Source organism: Scyliorhinus torazame, chromosome 20 (genome assembly GCF_047496885.1).
Source record: "Scyliorhinus torazame isolate Kashiwa2021f chromosome 20, sScyTor2.1, whole genome shotgun sequence".
Classification (NCBI taxonomy): Eukaryota; Metazoa; Chordata; class Chondrichthyes; order Carcharhiniformes; family Scyliorhinidae; genus Scyliorhinus; species Scyliorhinus torazame.
This window is the reverse complement of record NC_092726.1, coordinates 21,408,632-21,429,251: the sequence shown is the minus strand read 5'-3', so window position 1 is coordinate 21,429,251 and position 20,620 is coordinate 21,408,632. Positions and strand designations below refer to the sequence as shown.

At 53.7% G+C, this 20,620-nt stretch overlaps 1 protein-coding gene across 1 annotated transcript in view; it reads right to left on the bottom strand.

Annotated features, from left to right (window-relative positions):
• The window catches only part of LOC140396945 (ankyrin-1-like), a 660,380-nt gene that overhangs the window by 322,840 nt on the left and 316,920 nt on the right, over positions 1–20,620 (bottom strand). The window lies entirely within an intron of this gene.

Below are 20,620 nucleotides of genomic sequence, written 5' to 3'. Positions count from 1 at the left end.
CCCAACACAGCATCTGTTCCCAATCCCCAACACAGCGTCTGTACCCAATCCCCAACACAGATTCTGTACTCAATCCCCAACACAGCGTCTGTACCCAATCCCCAACACAGCGTCTGTACCCAATGCCCAACACAGCCTATGTACCCAATCCCCAACAGTGTCTCTACCAAATCCCCAACACAGCCTCTGTACCCCCAATCCCCAACACAGCGTCTGTGCCCAATCCCCAACACAGCCTCTGTACCCAATCGCCAACAGTGTCTCTACCCAATCCCCAACACAGCCTCTGTACCCAATCGCCAACAGTGTCTCTACCAAATCCCCAACACAGCCTCTGTACCCAATCGCCAACAGTGTCTCTACCAAATCGCCAACACAGCCTCTGTACCCCTAATCCCCAACACAGCGTCTGTGCCCAATCCCCAACACAGCCTCTGTACCCAATCGCCAACAGTGTCTCTACCAAATCCCCAACACAGCCTCTGTACCCCCAATCCCCAACACAGCCTCTGTACCCAATCCCCAACACAGCGTCTGTGCCCAATCCCCAACACAGCGCCTGTACCCAATCGCCAATAGTGTCTCTACCAAATCCCCAACACAGCGTCTGTGCCCAATCCCCAACACAGCGTCTGTACCCAATCCCCAACACAGCGTCTGTGCCCAATCCCCAACAGTGTCTCTACCAAATCCCCAACACAGCTTCTGTTCCCAATCCCCAACAGTGTCTGTACCCAATCCCCAACAGAGCGTCTGCACCCAATCCCCAACACAGCGTCTGTACGCAATCCCCACATAGCGTCTGTACCCAATCCCCAACACAGCGTCTGTACCCAATCACCAACACAGCCTCTGTACCCAATCCCCAACACAGTGTCTGTACCCAATCCCCAACACAGCGTCTGTACCCAATCACCAACACAGCCTCTGTACCCAATCCCCAACAGAGCATCTGTACCCAATCCCCAACACAGCGTCTGTACCCAATCCCCAACACAGCATCTATACCCAATCCCCAACACAGCGTCTGTACCCAATCCCCACACACCATCTGTACCCAATCCCCAACACAGCGTCTGTACCCAATCCCCACACACCATCTGTACCCAATCCCCAACACAGCGTCTGTACCCAATACCCAACAGAGCGTCTGTACCCAATCCCCAACACAGTGTCTGTACCCAATCCCCAACACAGCGTCTGTACCCAATCCCCAACACAGCGTCTGTACCCAATCCCCACACAGCGTCTGTACCCAATCCCCAACACAGCGTCTGTACCCAATCCCCAACACAGCGTCTATACCCAATCCCCAACACAGCGTCTGTACCCAATCCCCACACAGCGTCTGTACCCAATCCCCAACACAGCGTCTGTACCCAATCCCCAACACAGCGTCTGCACCCAATCCCCAACACAGCGTCTGTACCCAATCCCCAACAGAGCGTCTGTACCCAATCCCCAACACAGCTTCTGTACCCAATACCCAACACAGCGTCTGTACCCAAAACCCAACACAGCATCTGTTCCCAATCCCCAACACAGCATCTGTTCCCAATCCCCAACACAGCGTCTGTACCCAATCCCCAACACAGATTCTGTACTCAATCCCCAACACAGCGTCTGTACCCAATCCCCAACACAGCGTCTGTACCCAATGCCCAACACAGCGTATGTACCCAATCCCCAACAGTGTCTCTACCAAATCCCCAACACAGCCTCTGTACCCCCAATCCCCAACACAGCGTCTGTGCCCAATCCCCAACACAGCCTCTGTACCCAATCGCCAACAGTGTCTCTACCCAATCCCCAACACAGCCTCTGTACCCAATCGCCAACAGTGTCTCTACCAAATCCCCAACACAGCCTCTGTACCCAATCGCCAACAGTGTCTCTACCAAATCGCCAACACAGCCTCTGTACCCCTAATCCCCAACACAGCGTCTGTGCCCAATCCCCAACACAGCCTCTGTACCCAATCGCCAACAGTGTCTCTACCAAATCCCCAACACAGCCTCTGTACCCCCAATCCCCAACACAGCCTCTGTACCCAATCCCCAACACAGCGTCTGTGCCCAATCCCCAACACAGCGCCTGTACCCAATCGCCAATAGTGTCTCTACCAAATCCCCAACACAGCGTCTGTGCCCAATCCCCAACACAGCGTCTGTACCCAATCCCCAACACAGCGTCTGTGCCCAATCCCCAACAGTGTCTCTACCAAATCCCCAACACAGCTTCTGTTCCCAATCCCCAACAGTGTCTGTACCCAATCCCCAACAGAGCGTCTGCACCCAATCCCCAACACAGCGTCTGTACCCAATCCCCAACACAGCCTCTGTACCCAATCCCCAACAGTGTCTGTACCCAATCCCCAACAGAGCGTCTGCACCCAATCCCCAACAGAGCGTCTGTACCCAATCCCCAACAGAGCGTCTGTACCCAATCCCCAACAGAGCGTCTGCACCCAATCCCCAACACAGCGTCTGTACCCAATCCCCAACACAGCCTCTGTACCCAATCCCCAACAGTGTCTGTACCCAATCCCCAACAGAGCGTCTGCACCCAATCCCCAACACAGCGTCTGTACCCAATCCCCAACAGAGCGTCTGTACCCAATCCCTAACACAGCGTCGGTACCCAATGCCCAACACAGCGTCTGTACCAAATCCCCAACACAGCGTCTGTACCCAATCCCCAACAGAGCGTCTGTACCCAATCCCAAATATAGTGTGTGTACCCAAACACCAACACAGTGTCTGTACCCAATCCCCAACACAGCGTCTGTACCCAATCCCCAACATAGCGTCTGTACCCAATCCCCAACACAGTGCCTGTACCCAATCCCCAACACAGCGTTTGTACCCAATCCCCAACACAGCGTCTGTAGCCAATTCCCAACAGTGTCTCTACCAAATCCCAAACAAGGCGTCTGTACCCAGTCCCCAACACAGTGCCTGTATCCAATCCCCAACACAGCATCTGTACCCAATCCCCAATACAGCGTCGGTACCCAATCCCCAACACAGTGTCTGTACCCAATCCCCAACACAGCGTCTGTACCCAATCCCCAACACAGCGTCTGTACCCAATCCCCAATACAGCGTCGGTACCCAATCCCCAATACAGCGTCGGTACCCAATCCCCAACACAGTGTCTGTACCCAATCCCCAACACAGCGTCTGTACCCAATCCCCAACACAGCGTCTATACCCAATCCCCAACACAGTGTCTGTACCCAATCCCCAACACAGCGTCTGTACCCAACCCCCAACACAGCGTCTGCACCCAATCCACAACAGAGCGTCTGTACCCAATCCCCAACACAGATTCTGTACCCAATCACCAACACAGCGTCTGTACCCAATCGCCAACAGAGCATCTGTACCCAATCCCCAACACCATGCCTGTACCCAATGGCCAACACAGCGTCTGCACCCAATCCCCAACACAGCGTCTGTACCCAATCGCCAACAGAGCATCTGTACCCAATCCCCAACACCATGCCTGTACCCAATGCCCAACACAGCGTCTGCACCCAATCCCCAACACAGCGTCTGTACCCAATCCCCAACACAGCATCTGTACACAATCCCCAACACAGCATCTGTACACAATCCCCAACAGAGTGTCTGCACCCAATCCCCAACACAGCGTCTGTACCCAATCCACAACAGAGCGTCTGTACCCAATCCCCAACACAGCATCTATACCCAATCCCCAACACAGCGTATGGACCCAATCCCCAACACAGTGTCTGTGCCCAATCCCCAACACAACGTCTGTAGCCAAACCCCAAAAGAGCATCTGTACCCAATCCCCAACAGCATGCTTGTACCCAAAGCCCAACACAGCGTCTGTACCCAATCCCCAACACAGCGTCTGTACCCAATCCCCAACACAGTGTCTGTACCCAATCCCTAACACAGCGTCTTTACCCAATCCCCAACACAGTGTCTGTACCCAAACCCCAACAAGGCGTCTGTACCCAATCCCCAACACAGTGTCTGTACTCAATCCCAAACACAGCGTCTGTACCCAATCCCCAACATGGCGTCTGTACCCAATCCCCAACACAGCGTCTGTACCCAATCACCAACACAGCGTTTGTACCCAATCCCCAACACAGCTTCTGTACACAATACCCAACACAGCGTCTGTACCCAATCCCCAACACAGCGTCTGTACCCAATCCCCAACACAGCGTTTGTACCCAATCCCCAACACAGCGTCTGTACCCAATCCCCAACACAGCGTCTGTATCCAATCCCCAACAAGGCGTCTGTACTCAATCCCCAACACAGCGTCTGTACCCAATCCCCAACACAGCGTCTGTACCCAATCCCGAACACAGTGTCTGTACCCAATCCCCAACAGAGCCTCTGTACCCCCAATCCCCAACACAGCATCTGTGCCCAATCCCCAACACAGCGTCTGTACCCAATCCCTAACACAGCGTCTGTGCCCAATCCCCAACACAGCGTCTGTACCCAATCCCTAACACAGCGTCTGTGCCCAATCCCCAACACAGCGTCTGTACCCAATCCCCAACAGAGCGTCTGCACCCAATCCCCAACACAGCGTCTGTACCCAATCCCCAACAGAGCGTCTGTACCCAATCCCCAACACAGCTTCTGTACCCAATACCCAACACAGCGTCTGTACCCAAAACCCAACACAGCGTCGGTACCCAATCCCCAACACAGCGTCTGTACCCAATCCCCAACACAGCTTCTGTTCCCAATCCCCAACACAGATTCTATACTCAATCCCCAACACAGCGTCTGTACCCAATCCCCAACACAGAGTCTGTACCCAATCCCCAACACTGCATCTGTACCCCCAATCCCCAACACAGCGTCTGTACCCAATCCCCAACACAGAGTCTGTACTCCCAATCCCCAACACTGCGTCTGTACCCAATCCCAAAAAGAGCGTCTGCACCCAATCCCCAACACAGTGTCTGTACCCAATCCCCAACACAGCATCTGTACCCAATCCCCAACACAGCGTCGGTACCCAATCCCCAACACAGCGTCTGTACCCAATCCCCAACACAGCATCTGTACCCAATCCCCAACACAGCGTCTGTACCCAATCCCCAACACAGAGTCTGTACCCCCAATCCCCAACACAGCGTCTGTACCCAATCCCCAACACAGCGTCCGTACCCAATCCCCAACACAGCGTCTGTACCCAATCCCCAACACAGCGTCTGTACCCAATCCCCAACACAGCGTCTGTACCCAATCCCCAACACAGCGTCTGTACCCAATCCCCAACACGGCGTCTGTACCCAATCCCCAACACAGCGTCTGTACCCAATCACCAACACAGCGTTTGTACCCAATCCCCAACACAGCTTCTGTACACAATACCCAACACAGCGTCTGTACCCAATCCCCAACACAGCGTCTGTACCCAATCCCCAACACAGCGTTTGTACCCAATCCCCAACACAGCGTCTGTACCCAATCCCCAACACAGCGTCTGTATCCAATCCCCAACAAGGCGTCTGTACTCAATCCCCAACACAGCGTCTGTACCCAATCCCCAACACAGCGTCTGTACCCAATCCCGAACACAGTGTCTGTACCCAATCCCCAACAGAGCCTCTGTACCCCCAATCCCCAACACAGCATCTGTGCCCAATCCCCAACACAGCGTCTGTACCCAATCCCCAACAGAGCGTCTGCACCCAATCCCCAACACAGCGTCTGTACCCAATCCCCAACAGAGCGTCTGTACCCAATCCCCAACACAGCTTCTGTACCCAATACCCAACACAGCGTCTGTACGCAAAACCCAACACAGCGTCGGTACCCAATCCCCAACACAGCGTCTGTACCCAATCCCCAACACAGCTTCTGTTCCCAATCCCCAACACAGCGTCTGTACCCAATCCCCAACACAGATTCTGTACTCAATCCCCAACACAGCGTCTGTACCCAATCCCCAACACTGCATCTGTACCCAAGCCCCAACACAGTGTCTGTACCCAATCCCAAACATAGTGTCTGTACCCAATCCCCAACACAGCGTCTGTACCCAATCCCCAACACAGCGTTTGTACCCAATCCCCAACACAGCGTCTGTACCCAATCCCCAACACAGCGTCTGTATCCAATCCCCAACAAGGCGTCTGTACTCAATCCCCAACACAGCGTCTGTACCCAATCCCCAACACAGCGTCTGTACCCAATCCCGAACACAGTGTCTGTACCCAATCCCCAACAGAGCCTCTGTACCCCCAATCCCCAACACAGCATCTGTGCCCAATCCCCAACACAGCGTCTGTACCCAATCCCCAACAGAGCGTCTGCACCCAATCCCCAACACAGCGTCTGTACCCAATCCCCAACACAGCATCTGTGCCCAATCCCCAACACAGCGTCTGTACCCAATCCCCAACAGAGCGTCTGTACCCAATCCCCAACACAGCTTCTGTACCCAATACCCAACACAGCGTCTGTACCCAAAACCCAACACAGCGTCGGTACCCAATCCCCAACACAGCGTCTGTACCCAATCCCCAACACAGCTTCTGTTCCCAATCCCCAACACAGATTCTATACTCAATCCCCAACACAGCGTCTGTACCCAATCCCCAACACAGAGTCTGTACCCAATCCCCAACACTGCATCTGTACCCCCAATCCCCAACACAGCGTCTGTACCCAATCCCCAACACAGAGTCTGTACCCCCAATCCCCAACACTGCGTCTGTACCCAATCCCAAAAAGAGCGTCTGCACCCAATCCCCAACACAGCGTCTGTACCCAATCCCCAACACAGCGTCTGTACCCAATCCCCAACACAGAGTCTGTACCCCCAATCCCCAACACTGCGTCTGTACCCAATCCCCAACACAGCATCTGTACCCCCAATCCCCAACACAGCGTCTGTACCCAATCCCCAACACAGAGTCTGTACCCAATCCCCAACACAGCGTCTGTACCCAATCCCCAACACAGAGTCTGTACCCCCAATCCCCAACACTGCGTCTGTACCCAATCCCAAAAAGAGCGTCTGCACCCAATCCCCAACACAGTGTCTGTACCCAATCCCCAACACAGCGTCTGTACCCAATCCCCAACACTGCATCTGTACCCCCAATCCCCAACACAGCGTCTGTACCCAATCCCCAACACAGAGTCTGTACCCCCAATCCCCAACACTGCGTCTGTACCCAATCCCAAAAAGAGCGTCTGCACCCAATCCCCAACACAGCGTCTGTACCCAATCCCCAACACAGCGTCTGTACCCAATCCCCAACACAGAGTCTGTACCCCCAATCCCCAACACTGCGTCTGTACCCAATCCCAAAAAGAGCGTCTGCACCCAATCCCCAACACAGTGTCTGTACCCAATCCCCAACACAGCATCTGTACCCAATCCCCAACACTGCGTCTGTACCCAAACCCCAACACAGCATCTGTACCCAATCCCCAACACAGCGTCTGTACCCAATCCCCAACACAGCGTTTGTACCCAATCCCCAACACAGCGTCTGTACCCAATCCCCAACACAGCGTCTGTACCCAATCACCAACACAGCCTCTGTACCCAATCCCCAACACAGTGTCTGTACCCAATCACCAACACAGTGTGTACCAAATCCCCAACACAGCGTCTGTACCCAATCACCAACACAGCGGCTATACCCAATCACCAACACAGCGTCTATACCCAATCACCAACACAGTGTCTGTCCCCAATCCGCAACACAGCGTCTATACCCAATCACCAACACAGCGTCTGTACCCAAACCCCAACACAGTGTCTGTACCCAATCCCCAACACAGCGTCTGTACCCAATCCCCAACACAGCGTCTGTACCCAATCCCCAACACAGCGTCTGTACCCAAACCCCAACACAGTGTCTGTACCCAATCCCCAACACAGCGTCTGTACCCAATCCCCAACACAGCGTCTGTACCCAAACCCCAACACAGCGTCTATACCCAATCCCCAACACAGCGTCTGTACTCAATCCCAAATATAGTGTGTGTACCCAAACACCAACACAGTGTCTGTACCCAATCCCCAACACAGCGTCTGTACCCAATCCCCAACACAGCGTCTGTACCTAATCCCTAACACAGCATCTGTACCCAATCCCCAACATAGCGTATGTACCCAATCCCCAACACAGCGTCTGTACCCAATCCCCAACACAGCGTTTGTACCCAATCCACAACACAGCATCTGTACCAAATCCCCAACACAGCGTCTGTACCCAATCCCCAACACAGCATCTGTACCCAATCCCTAACACAGCATCTGTACCCAATCCCCAACATAGCGTCTGTACCCAATCCCCAACACAGCGTCTGTACCCAATCCCCAACACAGCGTTTGTACACAATCCCCAACACAGCATCTGTACCCAATCCCCAACACAGCGTCTGTACCCAATCCCCAACACAGCGTCTGTATCCAATTCCCAACACAGTGTCTGTACCCAATCCCCAACACAGTGTCTGTACTCAATCCCAAACACTGCATCTGTACCCAATCCCCAACACAGTGTCTGTACCCAAACCCCAACAAGGCGTCTGTACCCAGTCCCCAACACAGCGTTTGTACCCAATCCCCAACACAGTGTCTGTACCCAATCCCCAACACAGCGTCTGTACCCAATCCCCAACACAGCGTCTGTACTCAATCCCAAATATAGTGTGTGTACCCAAACACCAACACAGTGTCTGTACCCAATCCCCAACACAGCGTCTGTACCCAATCCCCAACACAGCATCTGTACATAATCCCTAACACAGCATCTGTACCCAATCCCCAACATAGCGTATGTACCCAATCCCCAACATAGCGTCTGTACCCAATCCCCAACACAGCGTTTGTACCCAATCCACAACACAGCATCTGTACCCAATCCCCAACACAGCGTCTGTACCCAATCCCCAACACAGCGTTTGTACCCAATCCCCAACACAGCGTCTGTACCCAATCCCCAACACAGCGTCTGTATCCAATCCCCAACAAGGCGTCTGTACCCAGTCCCCAACACAGCGTTTGTACCCAATCCCCAACACAGTGTCTGTACCCAATCCCCAACACAGCGTCTGTACCCAATCCCCAACACAGTGTCTGTACCCAATCCCCAACACAGTGCCAGTACCCAATCCCCAACACAGCGTCTGTACCCAAACCCCAACGAGGCGTCTGTACCCAGTCCCCAACACAGCGTTTGTACCCAATCCCCAACACAGTGCCAGTACCCAATCCCCAACACAGCGTTTGTACCCAATCCCCAACACAGCGTCTGTACCCAATCCCCAACACAGCGTCTGTATCCAATCCCCAACACAGCGTCTGTACCCAATCCCCAACACAGCGTCTGTATCCAATCCCCAACACAGCATCTGTACCCAAACCCCAACGCAGCATCTGTACCCAATCCCCAATACAGCGTCGGTACCCAATCCCCAACACAGCGTCTGTACCCAACCCCCAACAGAGCGTCTGTCCCCAATCCACAACAGAGCGTCTGTACCCAATCCCCAACACAGCGTCTATACCCAATCCCCAACAGAGCGTCTGTACCCAATCCCCAACACAGCGTCTGTACCCAACCCCCAACACAGCGTCTGTACCCAATCCTCAACAGAGCGTTTGTACCCAATCCCCAACACAGCGTCTGTACCCAACCCCCAACAGAGCGTCTGTACCCAATCCACAACACAGTGGCTGTGCCCAATCCTCAACAGAGCGTTTGTACCCAATCCCCAACACAGCGTCTGTACCCAACCCCCAACAGAGCGTCTGTACCCAATCACCAACACAGTGGCTGTGCCCAATCCTCAACAGAGCGTTTGTACCCAATCCACAACACAGCGTCTGTACCCAATCACCAACACAGTGGCTGTACCCAATCCACAACAGAGCGTCTGTACCCAATCACCAACACAGTGGCTGTGCCCAATCCTCAACAGAGCGTCTGTACCCAATCACCAACACAGTGGCTGTGCCCAATCCTCAACAGAGCGTTTGTACCCAATCCACAACACAGATTCTGTACCCAATCCACAACACAGCGTCTGTACCCAATCCCCAACACAGCGTCTGTACCCAATCCACAACACAGCGTCTGTACCCAATCCCCAACACAGCGTCTGTGCCCAATCCCCAACACAGCTTCTGTACCCAATCCTCAACAGAGCGTTTGTACCCAATCCCCAACACAGCGTCTGTACCCAACCCCCAACAGAGCATCTGTACCCAATCCCCAATACAGCGTCGGTACCCAATCCCCAACACAGCGTCTGTACCCAACCCCCAACAGAGCGTCTGTCCCCAATCCACAACAGAGCGTCTGTACCCAATCCCCAACACAGCGTCTGTACCCAATACCCAACACAGTGTCTGTACCCAATCCCCAACACAGTGTCTATACCCAATCCACAACAGAGCGGCTGTACCCAATCCCCAACACAGCGTCTGTACCAAATCCCCAACACAGTGCCTGTACCCAATCCCCAACACAGTGTCTGTACCCAATCCCCACACAGCGTCTGTACCCAATCCCCAACACAGTGTCTGTACCCAATCCCCAACACAGTGTCTGTACCAAATCCCCAACACAGTGCCTGTACCCAATCCCCAACACAGCGTCTGTACCCAATCCCCAACACAGTGTCTGTACCCAATCCCCACACAGCGTCTGTACCCAATCCCCAACACAGTGTCTGTACCAAATCCCCAACACAGTGCCTGTACCCAATCCCCAACACAGTGTCCGTACCCAATCCCCAACACAGCGTCTGTACCCAATCACCAACACAGAGTCTGTACCCAATCCCCAACACAGCGTCTGTACCCAATCACCAACACAGTGTCTGTACCCAATCCCCACACATAGTCTGTACCCAATCCCCAACACAGTGTCCGTACCCAATCCCCAACACAGCGTCTGTACCCAATCCCCAACACAGTGTCCGTACCCAATCCCCAACACAGCGTCTGTACCCAATCCCCAACACAGCGTCTGTACCTAATCCCTAACACAGCATCTGTACCCAATCCCCAACATAGCGTATGTACCCAATCCCCAACACAGCGTCTGTACCCAATCCCCAACACAGCGTTTGTACCCAATCCACAACACAGCATCTGTACCAAATCCCCAACACAGCGTCTGTACCCAATCCCCAACACAGCATCTGTACCCAATCCCTAACACAGCATCTGTACCCAATCCCCAACATAGCGTCTGTACCCAATCCCCAACACAGCGTCTGTACCCAATCCCCAACACAGCGTTTGTACACAATCCCCAACACAGCATCTGTACCCAATCCCCATCACAGCGTCTGTACCCATTCCCCAACACAGCGTCTGTATCCAATTCCCAACACAGTGTCTGTACCCAATCCCCAACACAGTGTCTGTACTCAATCCCAAACACTGCATCTGTACCCAATCCCCAACACAGTGTCTGTACCCAAACCCCAACAAGGCGTCTGTACCCAATCCCCAACACAGTGTCTGTACTCAATCCCAAACACAGCGTCTGTACCCAATCCCCAACACGGCGTCTGTACCCAATCCCCAACACAGCGTCTGTACCCAAAACCCAACACAGCATCTGTTCCCAATCCCCAACACAGATTCTGTACTCAATCCCCAACACAGCGTCTGTACCCAATCCCCAACACAGCGTCTGTACCCAATCCTCAACACAGCGTTTGTACCCAATCCCCAACACAGTGTCTGTACCCAATCCCCAACACAGCGTCTGTACCCAATCCCCAACACAGCGTCTGTACTCAATCCCAAATATAGTGTGTGTACCCAAACACCAACACAGTGTCTGTACCCAATCCCCAACACAGCGTCTGTACCCAATCCCCAACACAGCGTCTGTACCTAATCCCTAACACAGCATCTGTACCCAATCCCCAATATAGCGTATGTACCCAATCCCCAACACAGCGTCTGTACCCAATCCCCAACACAGCGTTTGTACCCAATCCACAACACAGCATCTGTACCCAATCCCCAACACAGCGTCTGTACCCAATCCCCAACACAGCGTTTGTACCCAATCCCCAACACAGCGTCTGTACCCAATCCCCAACACAGCGTCTGTATCCAATCCCCAACAAGGCGTCTGTACCCAGTCCCCAACACAGCGTCTGTACCAAATCCCCAACACAGTGCCTGTACCCAATCCCCAACACAGTGTCTGTACCCAATCCCCACACAGCGTCTGTACCCAATCCCCAACACAGTGTCTGTACCCAATCCCCAACACAGTGCCAGTACCCAATCCCCAACACAGCGTCTGTACCCAAACCCCAACGAGGCGTCTGTACCCAGTCCCCAACACAGCGTTTGTACCCAATCCCCAACACAGTGCCAGTACCCAATCCCCAACACAGCATTTGTACCCAATCCCCAACACAGCGTCTGTACCCAATCCCCAACACAGCGTCTGTATCCAATCCCCAACACAGCGTCTGTACCCAATCCCCAACACAGCGTCTGTATCCAATCCCCAACACAGCATCTGTACCCAAACCCCAACGCAGCATCTGTACCCAATCCCCAATACAGCGTCGGTACCCAATCCCCAACACAGCGTCTGTACCCAACCCCCAACAGAGCGTCTGTCCCCAATCCACAACAGAGCGTCTGTACCCAATCCCCAACACAGCGTCTATACCCAATCCCCAACAGAGCGTCTGTACCCAACCCCCAACAGAGCGTCTGTACCCAATCCACAACACAGTGGCTGTGCCCAATCCTCAACAGAGCGTTTGTACCCAATCCCCAACACAGCGTCTGTACCCAACCCCCAACAGAGCATCTGTACCCAATCACCAACACAGTGGCTGTGCCCAATCCTCAACAGAGCGTTTGTACCCAATCCACAACACAGCGTCTGTACCCAATCACCAACACAGTGGCTGTACCCAATCCACAACAGAGCGTCTGTACCCAATCACCAACACAGTGGCTGTGCCCAATCCTCAACAGAGCGTCTGTACCCAATCACCAACACAGTGGCTGTGCCCAATCCTCAACAGAGCGTTTGTACCCAATCCACAACACAGATTCTGTACCCAATCCACAACACAGCGTCTGTACCCAATCCCCAACACAGCGTCTGTGCCCAATCCCCAACACAGCTTCTGTACCCAATCCTCAACAGAGCGTTTGTACCCAATCCCCAACACAGCGTCTGTACCCAACCCCCAACAGAGCATCTGTACCCAATCCCCAATACAGCGTCGGTGCCCAATCCCCAACACAGCGTCTGTACCCAACCCCCAACAGAGCGTCTGTCCCCAATCCACAACAGAGTGTCTGTACCCAATCCCCAACACAGCGTCTGTACCCAATACCCAACACAGTGTCTGTACCCAATCCCCAACACAGTGTCTATACCCAATCCACAACAGAGCGGCTGTACCCAATCCCCAACACTGCGTCTGTACCAAATCCCCAACACAGTGCCTGTACCCAATCCCCAACACAGTGTCTGTACCCAATCCCCACACAGCGTCTGTACCCAATCCCCAACACAGTGTCTGTACCCAATCCCCAACACAGTGTCTGTACCAAATCCCCAACACAGTGCCTGTACCCAATCCCCAACACAGAGTCTGTACCCAATCCCCAACACAGTGTCTGTACCCAATCCCCACACAGCGTCTGTACACAATCCCCAACACAGTGTCTGTACCAAATCCCCAACACAGTGCCTGTACCCAATCCCCAACACAGTGTCCGTACCCAATCCCCAACACAGCGTCTGTACCCAATCACCAACACAGAGTCTGTACCCAATCCCCAACACAGCGTCTGTACCCAATCACCAACACAGTGTCTGTACCCAATCCCCACACATCGTCTGTACCCAATCCCCAACACAGTGTCCGTACCCAATCCCCAACACAGCGTCTGTACCCAATCACCAACACAGAGTCTGTACCCAATCCCCAACACTGCGTCTGTACCCAATCCCCACACACAGCGTCTGTACCAAATCCCCAACACATCGTCTGTACCCAATCCCCAACACAGTGTCCGTACCCAATCCCCAACACAGCGTCTGTACCCAATCACCAACACAGAGTCTGTACCCAATCCCCAACACTGCGTCTGTACCCAATCCCCACACACAGCGTCTGTACCAAATCCCCAACACATCGTCTGTACCCAATCCCCAACACAGTGTCCGTACCCAATCCCCAACACAGCGTCTGTACCCAATCACCAACACAGAGTCTGTACCCAATCCCCAACACTGCGTCTGTACCCAATCCCCACACACAGCGTCTGTACCAAATCCCCAACACATCGTCTGTACCCAATCCCCAACACAGTGTCCGTACCCAATCCCCAACACAGCGTCTGTACCCAATCACCAACACAGAGTCTGTACCCAATCCCCAACACTGCGTCTGTACCCAATCCCCACACACAGCGTCTGTACCAAATCCCCAACACATCGTCTGTACCCAATCCCCAACACAGTGTCCGTACCCAATCCCCAACACAGCGTCTGTACCCAATCCCCAACACAGTGTCCGTACCCAATCCCCAACACAGCGTCTGTACCCAATCACCAACACAGCGTCTGTACCCAATCCCCAACACAGCGTCTGTACCCAATCCCCACACACAGCGTCTGTACCAAATCCCCAACACATCGTCTGTACCCAATCCCCAACACAGTGTCTGTACCCAATCCCCAACACAGTGTCTGTACCCAATCCCCAACACAGTGTCTGTACCCAATCCCCACACAGCGTCTGTACCCAATCCCCAACACAGCGTCTGTACCCAATCCCCAACACAGCGTCTGTACCCAATCCCCAACACAGCGTCTGTACCCAATCCCCAACACAGTAGTTCCCAATCCCCAACACAGCGTCTGTACCCAATCACCAACACAGAGTCTGTACCCAATCCCCAACACTGCGTCTGTACCCAATCCCCACACACAGCGTCTGTACCAAATCCCCAACACATCGTCTGTACCCAATCCCCAACACAGTGTCCGTACCCAATCCCCAACACAGCGTCTGTACCCAATCCCCAACACAGTGTCCGTACCCAATCCCCAACACAGCGTCTGTACCCAATCACCAACACAGCGTCTGTACCCAATCCCCAACACAGCGTCTGTACCCAATCCCCACACACAGCGTCTGTACCAAATCCCCAACACATCGTCTGTACCCAATCCCCAACACAGTGTCTGTACCCAATCCCCAACACAGTGTCTGTACCCAATCCCCAACACAGTGTCTGTACCCAATCCCCACACAGCGTCTGTACCCAATCCCCAAGACAGCGTCTGTACCCAATCCCCAACACAGCGTCTGTACCCAATCCCCAACACAGCGTCTGTACCCAATCCCCAACACAGCGTCTGTACCCAATCCCCAACACAGCGTCTGTACCAAATCCCCAACACAGTGCCTGTACCCAATCCCCAACACAGCGTCTGTACCCAATCCCCAACACAGCGTCTGTACCCAATCCCCAACACAGCGTCTGTACCCAATCCACAACACAGCGTCTGTACCCAATCCCCAACACAGTGTCTGTACCCAATCGCCAACAGTGTCTGTACCCAATCCCCAACACAGAGTCTGTACCCAATCCTCAACAGTGTCTGTACCCAATCCCCAACACAGCGTCTGTATCCAATTCCCAACAGTGTCTCTACCAAATCCCCAACAAGGCGTCTGTACCCAGTCCCCAACACAGTATCTGTACGCAATCCTCAACACAGTGCCTGTGCCCAATTCCCAACACAGTGTCTGTACTCAATCCCAAACATAGTGTCTGTACCCAATGCCCAACAGAGCATCTGTATCCAATCCCCAACACAGCATCTGTACCCAAACGCCAACGCAGCATCTGTACCAAATCCCCAATACAGCGTCGGTACCCAATCCCCAACAGAGCGTCTGTACCCAATCCCCAACACAGTGCCTGTACCCAATCCCCAACACAGTGTCTGTACCCAATCCCCACACAGCGTCTGTACCCAATCCCCAACACAGTGCCTGTACCCAATCCCCAACACAGTGTCTGTACCCAATCCCCACACATCGTCTGTACCCAATCACCAACACAGAGTCTGTACCCAATCCCCAACACTGCGTCTGTACCCAATCCCCACACACAGCGTCTGTACCAAATCCCCAACACATCATCTGTACCCAATCCCCAACACAGTGTCCGTACCCAATCCCCAACACAGCGTCTGTACCCAATCACCAACACAGAGTCTGTACCCAATCCCCAACACTGCGTCTGTACCCAATCCCCACACACAGTGTCTGTACCAAATCCCCAACACATCGTCTGTACCCAATCCCCAACACAGTGTCCGTACCCAATCCCCAACACAGCGTCTGTACCCAATCCCCAACACAGTGTCCGTACCCAATCCCCAACACAGCGTCTGTACCCAATCACCAACACAGCGTCTGTACCCAATCCCCAACACAGCGTCTGTACCCAATCCCCACACACAGCGTCTGTACCAAATCCCCAACACATCGTCTGTACCCAATCCCCAACACAGTGTCTGTACCCAATCCCCAACACAGTGTCTGTACCCAATCCCCAACACAGTGTCTGTACCCAATCCCCACACAGCGTCTGTACCCAATCCCCAACACAGCGTCTGTACCCAATCCCCAACACAGCGTCTGTACCCAATCCCCAACACAGCGTCTGTACCCAATCCCCAACACAGTGTCAGTTCCCAATCCCCAACACAGCGTCTGTACCCAATCACCAACACAGAGTCTGTACCCAATCCCCAACACTGCGTCTGTACCCAATCCCCACACACAGCGTCTGTACCAAATCCCCAACACATCGTCTGTACCCAATCCCCAACACAGTGTCCGTACCCAATCCCCAACACAGCGTCTGTACCCAATCCCCAACACAGCGTCTGTACCCAATCACCAACACAGCGTCTGTACCCAATCCCCAACACAGCGTCTGTAGCCAATCCCCACACACAGCGTCTGTACCAAATCCCCAACACATCGTCTGTACCCAATCCCCAACACAGTGTCTGTACCCAATCCCCAACAGAGCGTCTGAACCCAATCCAAAACACAGCGTCTGTACCCAATCCCCAACACAGCGTCTGTACCCAATCCTCAACACAGCGTCTGTACCCAATCCCCAACACAGTGTCTGTACCCAATCCCCAACACAGCGTCTGTACCCAATCCCCAACACAGTGTCTGTACCCAATCCCCAACACAGTGTCTGTACCCAATCTCCACACAGCAACTGTACCCAATTCCCAAAACAGCGTCTGTACCCAATCCCCAACACAGCGTCTGTACCCAATCCCCAACACAGCGTCTGTACCCAATCTCCAACACAGTGTCTGTACCCAAGCCCCAACAGAGCGTCTGCACCCAATCCCCAACACAGCGTCTGTACCCAATCCCCAACAGAGCGTCTGGACTCAATCCCCAACACAGTGCCTGTGCCCAATCCCCAACACAACGTCTGTAGCCAAACCCAAAAGAGCATCTGTACCCAATCCCAAACAGCATGCCTGTACCCAAAAGCCCAACACAGCGTCTGTACCCAATCCCCTGCACAGCGTCTGTACCCAATCCCCACACAGCGTCTGTACCCAATCCCCACACAGCGTCTGTACCCAATCCCCAACACAGCGTCTGCACCCAATCCCCAACAGAGCGCCTGGACCCAATCCCCAACACAGCGTCTGTACCCAAAGCCCAACACAGCATCTGTACCCAATCCCCAACACAGCGTCTGTACACAATCCCCACACAGCGTCTGTACCCAATCCCCACACAGCGTCTGTACCCAATCCCCAACACAGCGTCTGTACCCAATCCCCAACACAGTGTCTGTACCCAATCCCTAACACAGCATCTTTACCCAATCCCCAACACAGCGCCTGTACCCAATCACCAACACAGCGCCTGTACCCAATCCCCAACACAGCGTCTTTACCCAATCCCAACACAGCGTCTGTACTCAATCCCCAACACAGCGTCTGTACCCAATCCCCAACACAGCGTCTGTACCCAATCCCGAACACAGTGTCTGTACCCAATCCCCAACAGAGCCTCTGTACACCCAATCCAAACACAGCGTCTGTACCCAATCCCCACACAGTGTCTGTACCCAATCCCCAACACAGCGTCTGTACCCAATCCCCAACAGAGCGTCTGCACCCAAACCCCAACACAGCGTCTGTACCCAATCCCCAACAGAGCGTCTGTACCCAATCCCCAACACAGCTTCTGTACCCAATCCCCACACATCGTCTGTACCCAATCCCCAACACAGTGTCCGTACCCAATCCCCAACACAGCGTCTGTACCCAATCACCAACACAGAGTCTGTACCCAATCCCCAACACTGCGTCTGTACCCAATCCCCACACACAGCGTCTGTACCAAATCCCCAACACATCGTCTGTACCCAATCCCCAACACAGTGTCCGTACCCAATCCCCAACACAGCGTCTGTACCCAATCACCAACACAGAGTCTGTACCCAATCCCCAACACTGCGTCTGTACCCAATCCCCAACACAGTGTCCGTACCCAATCCCCAACACAGCGTCTGTACCCAATCACCAACACAGCGTCTGTACCCAATCCCCAACACAGCGTCTGTACCCAATCCCCACACACAGCGTCTGTACCAAATCCCCAACACATCGTCTGTACCCAATCCCCAACACAGTGTCTGTACCCAATCCCCAACACAGTGTCTGTACCCAATCCCCAACACAGTGTCTGTACCCAATCCCCACACAGCGTCTGTACCCAATCCCCAACACAGCGTCTGTACCCAATCCCCAACACAGCGTCTGTACCCAATCCCCAACACAGCGTCTGTACCCAATCCCCAACACAGTAGTTCCCAATCCCCAACACAGCGTCTGTACCCAATCACCAACACAGAGTCTGTACCCAATCCCCAACACTGCGTCTGTACCCAATCCCCACACACAGCGTCTGTACCAAATCCCCAACACATCGTCTGTACCCAATCCCCAACACAGTGTCCGTACCCAATCCCCAACACAGCGTCTGTATCCAATCCCCAACACAGTGTCCGTACCCAATCCCCAACACAGCGTCTGTACCCAATCACCAACACAGCGTCTGTACCCAATCCCCAACACAGCGTCTGTACCCAATCCCCACACACAGCGCCTGTACCAAATCCCCAACACATCGTCTGTACCCAATCCCCAACACAGTGTCTGTACCCAATCCCCAACACAGTGTCTGTACCCAATCCCCAACACAGTGTCTGTACCCAATCCCCACACAGCGTCTGTACCCAATCCCCAAGACAGCGTCTGTACCCAATCCCCAACACAGCGTCTGTACCCAATCCCCAACACAGCGTCTGTACCCAATCCCCAACACAGCGTCTGTACCCAATCCCCAACACAGCGTCTGTACCAAATCCCCAACACAGTGCCTGTACCCAATCCCCAACACAGCGTCTGTACCCAATCCCCAACACAGCGTCTGTACCCAATCCCCAACACAGCGTCTGTACCCAATCCACAACACAGCGTCTGTACCCAATCCCCAACACAGTGTCTGTACCCAATCGCCAACACAGTGTCTGTACCCAATCCCCAACACAGAGTCTGTACCCAATCCTCAACAGTGTCTGTACCCAATCCCCAACACAGCGTCTGTATCCAATTCCCAACAGTGTCTCTACCAAATCCCCAACAAGGCGTCTGTACCCAGTCCCCAACACAGTATCTGTACGCAATCCTCAACACAGTGCCTGTGCCCAATTCCCAACACAGTGTCTGTACTCAATCCCAAACATAGTGTCTGTACCCAATGCCCAACAGAGCATCTGTATCCAATCCCCAACACAGCATCTGTACCCAAACGCCAACGCAGCATCTGTACCAAATCCCCAATACAGCGTCGGTACCCAATCCCCAACAGAGCGTCTGTACCCAATCCCCAACACAGTGCCTGTACCCAATCCCCAACACAGTGTCTGTACCCAATCCCCACACAGCGTCTGTACCCAATCCCCAACACAGTGTCTGTACCCAATCCCCAACACAGTGTCTGTACCAAATCCCCAACACAGTGCCTGTACCCAATCCCCAACACAGCGTCTGTACCCAATCCCCAACACAGTGTCTGTACCCAATCCCCACACAGCGTCTGTACCCAATCCCCAACACAGTGTCTGTACCAAATCCCCAACACAGTGCCTGTACCCAATCCCCAACACAGTGTCTGTACCCAATCCCCACACATCGTCTGTACCCAATCCCCAACACAGTGTCCGTACCCAATCCCCAACACAGCGTCTGTACCCAATCCCCAACACAGTGTCCGTACCCAATCCCCAACACAGCGTCTGTACCCAATCACCAACACAGAGTCTGTACCCAATCCCCAACACTGCGTCTGTACCCAATCCCCACACACAGCGTCTGTACCAAATCCCCAACACATCATCTGTACCCAATCCCCAACACAGTGTCCGTACCCAATCCCCAACACAGCGTCTGTACCCAATCACCAACACAGAGTCTGTACCCAATCCCCAACACTGCGTCTGTACCCAA